At 38.4% G+C, this 14,000-nt stretch overlaps 1 protein-coding gene across 1 annotated transcript in view; it reads left to right on the plus strand.

The window, feature by feature from the left end:
- Positions 1-2,560: 2,560 nt before the first annotated feature.
- LOC108097967 overlaps positions 2,561-14,000 on the plus strand; it is a 97,403-nt gene continuing 85,963 nt past the window's right edge. Inside the window, 1 exon segment of the mRNA XM_017200583.2 lies at positions 2,561-3,390. The gene's annotated coding sequence lies outside the window, so the exon portion shown is untranslated.

A 14,000-nucleotide genomic window follows, 5' to 3' on the forward strand; every position in this document is an offset into this window, starting at 1 on the left:
GCATTTCGGGTCCAACAACTGCAACTGCAAAAAATAAAGGCCATAAGTAAACCAATTAGTCGCCCGGCAGTCGTAAGCTCAGTCTACAGTGCAACTGTCGCCATCGCTGTCACTGCCAGGCGCACTCTAACCCCCTGACCCCCTCCAGCTCCCGACCAACCACCCTTCGCCTGCCACGTCCATGGTGGCCAACAGCGACTGTTGGCCAGAGTTGGCCGATTGGCTGGCGTTTTTGGAAAGCATTTTCAGATTTTGAAAGGAGAGCGGTTTTATAAAGCATTCAAATATTTATATAAAGAAGCTAGGAGATGTAGAATACCATTATTATATATTTGAGAGTCCTACATTTCTATTCAAATATTTGTGCTAAATAAATTAATGTTGAAGTTATTTATCAACTCTCATAAAAAATAATATATTTAAATATTGATTTTCTGAAATACACATTCAAATAAATAATGCAAACATTAATGGCTACTTAAATACTTTTTATTTTCTATATATGTATAATATATGTATATAATATATATATATATATGACTCATTTAGCTTTTGAAGTCGAGTGTTCTCAGCACTGAAACTCAAATTTGCGGCACCAGCAGCTCGAACTCAAACTGCGGCTTTTGTATTGTGTAGTGTTATAAGCGCATTTGACTTTTTGCACAACACAAAGTTGGTTGACAAGTAATGGTTAAGGGGTTTCAGTTAGGGGGCTAGTTTACCAGGGGTACGAGTCAGTTGGTAAATACAAGAGAAAGATAACACAAAATTAAAACAATTTCCAAAAACAGATTACACATATATGTACGTTGTTTTTTTTAGTCACTTAGTAACCACATTGAGTGGAAATACTATTTGATTCTTAAGGAATTGTTTGTATTCTTAAGGAACCATAATCTACCCATAAATTCTTTCTAAATGTAATTTCAAAATGACTTTAAACACTTTTCAGAGTCTGACTGTTAAATATGGCTGGTGGTTTTTTCTTCTTTCCAGACTTATTGCCTGTCGGCTTTTAGTTGCAAGAATTGCTTATTACAACTGCAATGGCATCACCCACTCTCCACCCCCATTTGCCACCCTCTTCCGCCCATTTTTCCTCCCACGCTTTTCCAGAGCGCTCAATGAAGCTTGAAACGCGCTTCTAAGTAATGGCAATCCGCTTTGGCTTTCAATTTGCTCTTCTCCACGCTCTCTCCCTCTTTCTCCGCCACCCCCTCCCCCTTCCCCACCCCTCATTCCCGCATCTGCCATCTCCCTTTCTCCTATTTTGCATATCTTGTACATATGCCCTTTGGCTTTTTTCATACCAACAGCCAGAAAAAGCAGAAGAACTAGCTCCAGCAGGCGGGAGAATGGGGTTTTCATCGGAGATGAGCGCGTGGCAAAACTTATTTTACAATATGTTATCATGCACGAAAATAATTAATATAAAATATAACTAAATTATATTTTTGGCTGATTTGTTAGCTTCATTTTTTAACATAAAATTTAACATAATTTGTTTCACTTAGTTGTTGTCAATAAATACATATTTTATCGTGACACGTCCGAATTCTCAACACGCTCTCATCTCCAGTTTTAAGCTTAAAGTTTGAGGGGGAGGCGCAACAAAAGCCTGTAAACGTTACTAATGTTGCACTGATGGCGGAGTGGAGTGGGAGTGGCAAGAACCTGCACCCAAAGAAACTGATAAACCCAATACATCCAAATGTCCCTAAAATTATTATTAATTATAAATGATCGGGTTTTTACCCAGTGCAAGCTCATAAATTTTAAATCTTATAGTTAAATAACACTTTGGGTATTACTTCCACCTGAAATATTTAAATGCAAAATCCGAAAACTTCAAACTATTCTTCAAGTGTACCTTTATAGTCTGTAGTGGAGTAAAGGTGGGGAAGTTGTACATATTATTGCATTTTGCAAGTAAAGTGATTTCAACATCGTTATTTTCTGCCGCTTTTTATTTCATCTTAAGCTGCTCTTCCTTCTCTTGGCCCGTTTGAAAAACTTTGCTTTCTGGCTCTATGTTTTTTATGGCGGGTTCCTTTGCCAACTAAAATTTCGACCTAGAACTTTTCAAAACCCGAGGAATATGTCCGTCTGAAGGTGGAGGGTGGGTAAAAAAATGGCCATGTTGATAAGTTAAGAGCAGGAGGTAATGGAGATGGTGGCAGTGGCGCTGGAGGGGCGGGATGTCCATGGCTTAAGTGGCCTTTAAGTGTTTCGCGGTCCACTCTAATGGTCCCCCCATGTTGAGTTGATCGACGTTAGGGGGCAAAGGATAAATATTGCTTGGGGGCAGAGAGGTGGGGGGAGAACGCTAAAAGAAATGTGCAATAATCTACCAATAATCAATTTTTCACTTCTCTTTTAGGATTTTGCAACAACAATTAAATAGAGGAGAACAAAACAAAAAGTACGAATATCAATGCTTCTTAAGTCCCTTTTTAAAAATTTGATATGTAAAATGTGATACATTGACTAACAAAAATTTCCAAAATTAAAATAAAAGATAGGATATGCATTTAATATTATATACATTTTACGCAAATAACACATTAAATCCAAATTATTAAAATTCATATATAACATTTTTTAAATAGGGCATTTATTAAAAAATATTTTTGGAGTTAGTTGTATTAGGACAAATACTTTAAAAATAAATCATTAACAATAAAAACCCTATAAGTGTGATTATAACCCTAAAATGCCACCAAAAAATTGAAACATGTTTAAAATTCAAATTTACAACGCTAAAAACTATAACAAAAATACTTAGATTAATGCACAAGAATAAAGCTCGTGTAATTATTAAACAACCACACAAATGATAATAAAATTAAACAAATGCAAAAAGCAAACAAAATACAAAACAAAAAATACAAACAAAAAGTAAAAACAAAAAACCGTTCAACCGAAATTCCGAAAATATTAATGTGCCACTAAAAAATGTCTCTTACCATTTCAATGTAATGCCAATCAAGCCAAATTCGTACTTAAGACTCATTTTAAAAGTTGCAAAAAAATGTGTCTTAGTAAAAAAAACTATAAAAATGCAAGGAAACCAAAAGACACCAGTGGGCATTCAATGAGATCGACAGCAACATGAGTAAAACGACATCAAAAACTGTCATCTGTCAGTAAACTAGTAGCCTGCAAATGCACCCGCAGTGAAGACAAAAAATAAAATAAAATAAATATATAGATAAAAGGAAAAACAACAGCACTCCCTCGAGTTTAAATCGCAGTTCGATTTGCAGTCGAAGCCGGCGGCCTAATTACGCAATTTAATTATATATTTCGAGTGCCATTTGGAGTCCGAAAAGTTTAAAGAGCACAAAGTTAAGTAATGCAAAACAACGGGAGACAACCTAATAATTTCTGGTGAGTTTAAGATAAAGTTGATATAACTTTTAAGTATTAATTCAATTAAATTGATACATTTTAATTTAAATTCCTCTTAAAGGGTTCGCCCTTAATTCCTCAACATTTTCAATATACCTATAGTGATCCCTAAAAAGGGGGAAAACTAAGCTATGTAATTATGTAGGCCACTTCTCTAGGGTTAATTGCAAAACGTTTGGAATTGACATTTCTGGTTGGGGAATTGTTTGAAATTTTAGAGGGGTAGAACTATGTGTAATGCATTGAGCCATGTTTTTCCTTACGCAGCTTTTGCCGGGAACAAAAGTCGTTTGTTGCACTTCTTTGTGGCGCCTCATTCCCGGGGTTAACTAACCGCCCCCTTAATCCGAATGCTAAGTGGGGTATGTGTGTGGCATGTTGGTAATAAAAGTTTCATTGACTTTTGCACTAGAGTTGACTTCAATGGCTTTTTATTGCCGCTCTTCCATGAGGGGACTTTTGCCGGCTTCTGGTCCTGTTTTAAACAACTTTCTCGTCCTTCGCAGGGGGCGATTCTCTAACTAGAATTTAAACTAAAAGGAAAGAAAAAGTGTCAAGCTATGTGAAAATTACGAAGAAATACCCAACATGTTAAAGCATTTAAAGCAGGATAATAAAGATCTATAAAATATAAAAGAGTTTCTGGGAACTTGTAGTTTTATTTGTATTAGTAAAGATTTTGTGTCACCGCTTCGATTTCTTAATTCTTTACATTTTCTTGGGAATGAGTGCTTTCTGCGACTTAGTCATAAAATAAAACCCTTCGATATTACAATGTAAGAACTTACATTCCACGATGCCCACATCTAATCTTCTCTTCTCTTCTCGATCTGCCAACGAAAAGTTAATCAACAGTTGCAAGCAATAAAATAAAACGAGAAATTAGCCTGGCTTTTTCATTTCCACTTCATCAGCACTATATGAGAAAATCAAGTGCGTTCGTCTGCGCCTCGTTTTTATTGGCGATGTGGAATTAAGCGATTGCGGATTTAATGAAATTATCAGCATTATGTAATGAGTGTCGGAGGACTTGTCGTCATCATAATGACTTAATTTCGAATGCAAAATGCCAACGATAATAAAGTTAATAATGTGTGAAGACAGCCGGAGTCGGTATGTTAATTAAAAACAATTTGTCAGGCTAACTGCTTCATTGTTTCCGTTTGTAACTTAACCAGAAATATATATCTTTGGGATGCACCTATTTTGATATGTTACTTTTAATGGTAAATGCTTCAGGGAATGATTCCAATTGCCGTTTAAGAATAAAGCTAACGTCCAACTAACGGACAGGGGAAATTAAACTTTATAATGAGGTTCACTGGTATAAATTTCAATTGAGCCACTCCCAAAAAGCAAATACCCAATATATCCCACATCCAGGCTGAGGTGCCATTTCCTGCACCGCTCTCCCGGCGACCCGGCAACCCTAATGCAGTGAAAATAAACAGCAGAGTTGCCTCATCAGCCCGTTACGGGCATGAAAGAATCGCCACGAATCATGAATTTCTAATTGAAGCGGCGAAAAAAAGCGGAGACAACGGAAAGAAAAATGCGAAACGCCAAACGCATGAGGATATGTGCACTTCGGGGAATTTTTCGAGATCAATAATGTATTGGAAAATCGAGAAAAAGGATTATAAAAAAGCTATCTCTTTTAAGAGATGAGTTTATTTTTTAATGCAGTTAAGATATGCTATGAAAATCAAATTCCAATTTTTATTTATTATTTGTTTCCTTTAAAAGGTTATTTTATAAACTTCAATATCTCGTGAACATTTTCTCAGTGCAAGGACTTGCATGGGGAGGTTGCGGATGGTTGCAGGAATGCGTGCAACGGGCGCAACGAATGACATTTTCTTGCCGGGGCAACATCGAAAACGAGACGTCACTTCGGCTCACGGGCCCAAGTTCCAGACACGGATGCGACTTTGGACAGGAAAAAAGACAAAGACAGGGACAGGAACAGGGACGCAGACAGAGACAGAGAACCTGAAACGGGAATAATCGGTCGCAAGAGCGAAAGAGACAGAAAGGCCTGGCACTTGACGTATGCCAAAAGCATTTAAGCTCCACGCATGCGCAGCCTTCGAAGGCATTTTTTATCCGCTACTCTTCGCGGACCTTGTTCTTTTTTAGGGTGCTTTAAAAAAGTACCGTTTAGCCTAAGCCCCCGATACCCTGCTTCAAAAGTTGGGGGTTACCATTCGGGGTTTTTATGTTTTAAGAATTTAAATTTAAAAGTACACATTATCAAATGTGCTTCTGTAAAGAACGTTAAAGATTCTTAAAGGAGGCTATAACTTAGTTTTATTGGCAGTGTCTTAATAAAAAAGTTGTAAGTGTTGTCAGAAAAAAAACTTTGCTTTCCTGATTTGTATTTCTTAAAAAACACTTTATTACTTTTAAGATCTATAGCTTCCGTTAGATTATTTTTTATAGGTACATTTACATGTATGTTTATTTTTGGGATGTAGAGCATTTAAGATTCGAGTTCAACTTTCCCTATTTTGCATTTTATTCCGGCTCTGCTTGTGGGCTACCAACCGTTTTATTTATGCGCATTTTATACGCATCATTTTGTGCGAATGAAGAACAAGCTTTAAAAAAAAAGAGGAAGGAGTTTGAAAAGAGGTTTGCTGTTGCAGTTGATTCTCTTGCCGTATATGGCATTGCAATTTGACCCACGTACAAACAAGCAATTACATAATACACTTATGCACATTTCAACAGTGGTTGCCCAAAACGAAAGTTTAATTACTAAGATATTTACAAATGAATAATGAGCGATCTCTATATTATTTAAAGGGTTGCACGGGTTAAAATTTTTTTGATGGTTTTGACGATAATTTTCTTAAAGGAAATGAAAAGTTTTTCGAATTTGCTAGGATCCACTGTACCCAATCTGAAAAGGCAACCCCGCTGGACATTCGGACTCTTGTTTAAGCCGCATCTGCATTTGAACTTCTGAACTTCCCTGTCTGTCACTCGCAGTGTTTTATTGTTGCCAATATGGGCGGGGGAAAGGGGATTAACTGGCTGCAGAGGGGGTTTAGGCCTCGTATTATTGTCTGGCAGCAGAGCCGACCAACAGCCTCCGATGGATTCTTCAGCCTCGCTTGAATGACTGGTAGAAAGTCAGCAACTAGGTCTCAGATTTATTCGCAAAGTCCACTTACACTCTACCAAAAAAAAAAAAAATATACAAAAATAACTGTGTTCAATTAAAATATTATAAATTGCTTTAAGATATGTTTTTTATGCAGTTAGCTGAAATATTAGTTTAATTTAGTTTGCCTTCATTAAACCATTTTTTAAATTAAACAAAACAGTATAATTATTATTATAACATTTTTTTTATGTTTTTTACATTTTTATATTCTTTCTTAATTTTTGTTGAGCCCGCTTGCTTGTATTCTGTTCGATTTCAAAGAGTTGAGACGCGACTCCTTTTCTGCATACGTTCCATTTCGTCTCGACAAACTGACATCTGGCATATGCCGGTCCCCGTCTATATATAGACGGTCCAGGTCCATCTGTATCCCCAACTCCAACTCCAACTTCGAGTCCGAGTCCAACTCCAATCCGATTCCAACTCCTGTGCTGTCCTGTAACGACTGTCCTGCGTCCTCGTTGCCCAGTCCTTTCCCGTCTATCTGGCCGCCTTCTGTTTGCTTGTTTGTGGCTGCTGTTTGCATGACTTCCATTTGGCAAACATTTTAATTTTAATGAATTTATGTAATCGCTTCGTTTTGCTCTTGCTCTTGTTATATTTTATTTATTTTTTTTTTGTTTCTTCTCCTTTCATTTGTTTAAATCATTTTTTTTCCTGCTCTGCTCTGCTCTGCTTTACTCAGCCTGCCAGCCGGTCTTTTGTTTGTTTGGCATCAAACACCCCTTTCCCACACTCACAGCGGCGTGTTTGTCAACACTTTTCATACACTCTGGCAATTTGGTTTGTTGACTTTGCTGGTGGCGCTCGCAAATGAGAATCGAAAAACTGACAGTCGACAGGAGCTTTGGCCATCATCGTTAGTCTGCTGTCGAGTTTTTGCAAAAAATAGCAACAAATTTTGCTCTATTTGAAGGGTTCCAAAGGAAGTTCAACCGGCGGTTACATATTTAGGGGAAAATGTATTCGTATATCTACCTAATGTATGATGTAAATGGTATTACCTAGAAACACTTATAAAATAATGTAGCTATCAAACATAAACATAACAAACATAACCTATTTTTGAATTTTAATCATTATACCCTTGCAGAGCAAAAGGGTATTATAATTTCAGTCAGAAGTTTGCAACGCATTGAAGGAGACACCTTAGACCCCATAAAGTATATATATTCTTGATCAGCATCACCATCTGAATCGAAATATGTATGTACGTCTGTCCGTCTGTCCGTCTGTCCGTCTGTCCGTCGGTCCGTCGGTCCGTCTGTCCGTCTGTCCGTCTGTCTGTTTCTATGTAAACTAGTCTCTCAGTTTTGAAGCTATCTTGCTGAAACTTTCCCAAAAGGTGTGTAGTTATTGCACGCAGTATATAAGTCGGATCGGGCCGGATCGGCCGACTATATCGGATAGCTCCAATACAAGAGAGTGAAATAAAAAATTCTCACTCTGTTGTTTTTGATCAGATCGACTTGATTTCTTCAAGATGGCGTTTTCGAACTGTTATTGACTTTCGGATTAAATTTGATCAAAATCGGATAACTCTATCATATAGCTGCCATAGGAGAGTTCGAAAAATATATATAGAATTAATGGAAATAAATTGATAACATCGTTGTTTTTTATCCCACGAGCATGATTTTTTGAATATCAAGTTTTTTAACAACCCTTATATTGAGAAAAAAGTTTCATAAAAATCGGACAGCTATATCTTATAGCTACCATAGGAAAGATCGAAAAATCTATATAGAAATAACGGAAATATAATGATAACATCGTTGTTCTTTATTAGATAAGCATGATTTTTCGAATATAAAGTTTTCTAACAACTCTTGAATTACGAATTAAATTTGATCAAAATCGAACAACTATATCATAAAGCTCCCATATGATCTGTAGTCGAAAATATGGAAAATGAATAGAAAAATCGTCTAAGCTTCGATGTTGTTTTGCCTTTATGCATTTTGTTCGACATATTTTATGACTGCAAGGGTATATAAGCTTCGGCTTGCCGAAGCTAGCTTCCTTTCTTGTTTTTAGTATAGGATATTGCTTGCAAATTAGATCTTTATAGATTTGGTTACCTGATTAAATATTATATATTTTAAAGGGTGTTTCCCATTCGTGTTATTAAACACTTGCTAAAATTCACTTAAATATCATTTTCGCACTCGTGGAGGTAGCGAATCCCGCGGCACTTGGATCCTTTGACTGCCGAGATGAGGAACTTTTATGAAAATTGCTTTCCCCGTCGGCTGGAGAATAAGAAGAGAGAATCTGCTGAATGGCGACTTCCAGCTGCCTGATGCTGGTCCCATCAGACGAAATTGATTTCAATTTGTTGCCGGTACATAATTGTATTAATTACGGGCCCAAAACTAACCGCACAATCAAATGAGATGGGGGCCAGTCAAGAAGGTAGCAAAGGTAAGGTAGGGTTATTCTGTTGGGGTTTGAGTTGGGGCTTAGTTTGAGTTTGTATTTGTGTTTGGGTCAGGTGCCTGGCGCTTGCTGGGGATCCACTTAAACCGCAAATTGAAATGAATTTTGCGGTTATGCGCAGTCAAAGGGAAACCAACTGGGCGGCCAGATACACAATCGAGCAGAACGAAGAGATGGCAGAGCAAACAATGCCTTGTAAATCAATTTATTATGCGCAATTAAACAAATATTAAATGGAAAAATTGCATAAAAGCTGCGAGTTGCAAACAAATAAAAGTTAAGCTCTAATGAAGCTCCCTTTTCTATCAATAACTATATAACTATCAAAAACGCCCAATTCGAAAACCACAATCAATCTAAAAAGTTTCACAAGAGCACTGAAAAATTGATTTTTTTCAATGATTTTATAATAAAAGGGATTTTAAATCTAAAAGGTTTTTAAGTGTTTTTTTTTTTTCTCAAATTTAATATTTCAATCAGCACTCCCTTTTTTTACTCAATTATTATTTACAAAATATATTTTATTTCAGTGCCTTTGCATTTGCTTACTTCTGCTCGCAAACTCTCAATGGACCAATGTGTCTAGACGGCGATCGAGTGCCAAACTAAAGTTGGCCAAAGTTTGGCTTTAGTTTTTGCGTGCCGAGAGCCACTCGAAAATGGATCACGCTCCGTTTGAAAGGACCCTCGACCCAATTGTCTGGGTGGTTAAAAAAGTCTAGCAAACTCTTTCGATTTAGTAATTTAACTTTTCGGACTTATTTCCGCGGCTGTGGCTCCACTGTGTCACATCCTTGTTTTCGCCTCGAGTGCCCACTGTGATCTACATTTAAATACACTGTGAATCCATTGCGAGATGTGTCTGCTCCATGCAGATGAGCCACGCCCCTTTTTTTCAGCGCAACAAAGTGCCTACAAGAAGGCGACGCGAATCCGCTGTTGGGTGGTCGTAAATTATTATGATTATTGGCAGAGGAGTTAATGTGTAAGAACAACGGCAACAGGGGGTTAAGAGCGGGTTGGGAGCGGGTTAAGAGCGGGAGCAGGCCAATCGGCAACTTGTTAGGCGAGCAAGGAGTTCAAGTAACTGCACGGAGAAAAATTCTAAATACGTTTATCAGTTTGAACAATATTGTTGCGTAATTTGTCTATTTTAATTAAAACCTTTTAGGGGAGTAAAAAATAATAAAACTCAGCTTAAACAACTTAAGATACAGACTTACATCACTAACAAAAAATATTTTTTTTTTTTTATTATTAGATGCGTTGATATAGAGTGTTATGCTTAGATCATTTAAACATCATATAATTCCGATACATAGCTCCTTGTTCTCCCCTTCCTTTCTCTCAGTGTACATCTCCACTCGCAGAGTATCCGTAAATAATGCCACAAAACGTGCAGCACGATCGTGAACTTGCAACTGCCAGGTCCGTGGATTCGAAAAGGTCGATCGGGATCCCGAAAGGGGAAATATCTCTGGCAATTCGCGTAAAATTATAAATGAGCCCCTGGGTAGGCGTTTCCCGATATCGGGAAATGAAGCAGCAGCCGCAACAGGCGTTGGAGGAGCATTCATTAGACGGCTGCCACTTCGACAAAAGGAAAGGGGACGGGAGACGGGGGAGGGGGGTTAAGTCCCCATATTGAAACCCCGCCCCTTCCAGCGAACAGAGGTGTAGTCAAGGGAATGGCAAATATTAATTCGTGACGAGAAACGTTCTTTTATTTTTTTTACGATTTAAATTGCCAGCCGCCCGACTTCATTAGCGCCTGCAAAAACAAAACAACAACAAAAAAACGAAAATCCATGAAAAAAATTAAGAAAGCGACGAAGAAAACATTTTTAACACCTCAACATAAAGCTTTGGACGTGATGGGGCTATTGGATTACACCGAAAAATGGTGAGAAGGTGGGGGAAAAACGGGATGCGGAATCAGTCGGTTCACTGATAATGATCATCAATGCCATATTTAACGCCATTTAGCCAACAGGATGGGGATGCCCTCGAGCTTTCAAAGGGGGTTTTCAACCAAAAAACCAAAGGGGGGGAGGAGAAGTTGGGGCTACGGACTCGCTGGACGATTTTACTCGAGGCTCGCTGGCAGTTGTTGGCTGAACAATGAAATGTAATGGCAATACGTGCATTTATTTATAACGGGTAACAAAGATAGCTACACCAAAAATAAATCAATTCCCTTAGTGTTGGTCATTCAAAAATCGCTTGGGTGCAATTTGAAAATTGTTTTCGAAATCTGTTTGGCATTTAGAGTTTGTTTTACCTTTAAAATATGGCGACCTAAAATGCTAGCACTAAAAGTAACTTTATTTGCTGGTTGGTTTTTGTGTTTTTCTTTTTCTTTTTTTTTTTTTTTTGAGTGCCAAGGAAACTGCAGTTTTTTTAAGCGTGAAGCCAGAAGAATCGCTGCATCTTCCCCTCTTCCTCTTGCCTTCTCGCTCACTTGTTAGCATTTGTGGGCGTCTCAGCTTGCCCCCCTCCCCTCATCCCCTCCCCCTTTCGAGATTCTTTGCCAGGAGGACGAAACTCTTTCCCTAAAATTTATTTCGTACTAAACGGGCAAAAAAAAAAGAAGGAAAACGGCAAAGAGGAAACGTGATGAACGCATTTTGTGTGGAGGCAGCTTTTTCTTTCGACTTTTTGTGGAGTAACTTTTTCTTCCCCTCGGCCAAAGAGGAAATACTTTATGGGCATTGATAATTTGAGCCATAATGTGCAGCGAAATTGACTCGCTTTAGTGCCGGCTAATTTATGTGTGCCACAGGCCATCGCACAAAAAAAAAGGGCCGCGCAAATAAATGGGGATTTTGTGTAAATTGTAATGTGGGAAAATTTAGTTGCACCGCTCAGCGGGTTAGGATTTTGTGGCTTAAATTGATTTCATTGTGGGTTTTATATATTTTTTAATGTATATTGCTTAACTGTTATTTTAAGTTTCAATGGAAATGGAAATAATGTTATGTAATTTTTGGTTCGACTTTCTGTACATCTTTTGCTTTCGGCTTTCCCCAAACAGAATTAATGTAGCTTCTGGCCAGAAGTTGGAGCCAAGGAGAGCTCCTCCTTGCACGGGTGTCATTTTGTCATATGCCAAACAATTTTGCTATTGTCATGCCCATCTAACGCGGCGTATGCGCAATTACTATAATTTACCCGCCACTTTAAACGTTTTTGATGAACGTCTAGCAAAAGGAGGGTTAATACACTGGAAAATACAAAATGACACTAGGTTTTTTTTTCTGAATATATTGAAACACATAGTTATAAATTATAGTTATAGGAAAATAATTATATTGGCTAAGCGGAATATTAAAATCATTGGTTTATTTTAGAATTTGCTTAAAAAAACAACATAAATTCCTATAAAATTAAGTTTCTTTTGTGTAAAGAGTTTTCCGAGTGCCTTTTAAGATTGAAGTGAAGCCAAGTGGAGCAGCAGTAGCTGTGGCACATTAATTGTTAATGCCGCTGCAATGACTTTGGCTGCAACTGCAACTTCTGCGGCGATTTCCACTGCGATTTTCCACGGCTTTTCCAAAGCGCAAATGGCTGCAAGCGATGACGCGGCGCGAATTGAATGCCCAATGTTAAGTGCGGTAATTGTCGAGTCACTGCCTTATCTGGGGATCCTCTCTGCTTACCTATTTCCCCCCTGAAAATCCCTCATCAGAGGTTCGCCTGTACTTCTGCTTGCTGCACTTCTTTAGCTGCCAAACAAAATCATTGCGAAAATGACCGAAAGTCATCAATATTCGGGATGGAAGCCATTGAGTGAAGTGATTTACTTATTTAAAGGTGAAATTTTATAAGAAATGAAACCTATTAACCATTTACCAAACTTACTATATATATTTTTACAAATCAAAACATAACTACCATATGAATTCCAAGAAAAATCCTTTAAAATGCCAACAGTATCGTTTGACACACACTTAAGTTTATCACTTTTACCGCAGCAGCTACCCAGATCCAGATCCAGATTCAGATCGATATCCACATCCACATAGCTGGCATAAAAAAACAATGGAACGCAGCCACCTTGTTGTCCTGATCCGCGAATGTTTGCTGTTTGGCCATAAACACTTCATCGACACTTTGCCCAACGTCCACATCCACATCCACATCCATATCCATATCCTTGGCATCGGCTCTCCATCTCCATCTCCATCCTCATCCCCATCCTCATCTTCATCCTCATTGCCATCTCGATCCCCATCCTTAGTCAATTCCACGTCCAAGTGTGTGATACATCAAACATGAGTTGCACACGGAGCTCATTTCTGCTGCCTTGAGTTGCCACTGGCGAGGTAGTAATACACTGCAAAATATACTCTACAATTCTTAACCTAGTTTAATAAATAAAATAGCAAAGAATTCTATGTGCAGTATAATAAATAAATATTGGTTAAGTAGTCAAATAGAAATTATTATTTACTCTGTAAATGAGGTTTTTTCTCTAAGTGCATCGGTTTCGACTGAAGTCCTCTTGGCTGCTGCTTGCTGACTGTTGGCTGCTGACTGTTGGCTGCTGGCTGCTACACTTTCCTTTCGGCCAAGTCGCCAAGTTGCGGAAGCGAACATTTAATTGACTTGGCGTGTTAAGCGCTGCATACCAGCACATAACAGCAATCAACCGACAAACAACTGGTGGGACACCACTTGGCCACTTAGTGAGGGATTCCGGCCGCCCCAACCGCCCGGTCCTCACCCCCCTCTCCCCTCCCCACCCCCCTCTCATCGCTCCCCAATCACCGAACTGCCGTTGCGGCATTCAAACAATGCCAAGTAGCCGCAAAGTTTATTGGGCGCATCTGATTGAGCGCATCATCCGAGGTCTCATCAAGCTCTAGGATGCGACAGATGGACCACGGCCAGCATACACTGAAAGAAATTGTCAGGGCTCTGCTGGTTAACTTAAAAAGGAGATCAAGAAATATACAGATATAATAGAGACAATGGC

This window comes from Drosophila ficusphila, unplaced genomic scaffold, assembly GCF_018152265.1.
Source record: "Drosophila ficusphila isolate 14025-0441.05 unplaced genomic scaffold, ASM1815226v1 contig_197, whole genome shotgun sequence".
NCBI classification, from domain to species: Eukaryota; Metazoa; Arthropoda; class Insecta; order Diptera; family Drosophilidae; genus Drosophila; species Drosophila ficusphila.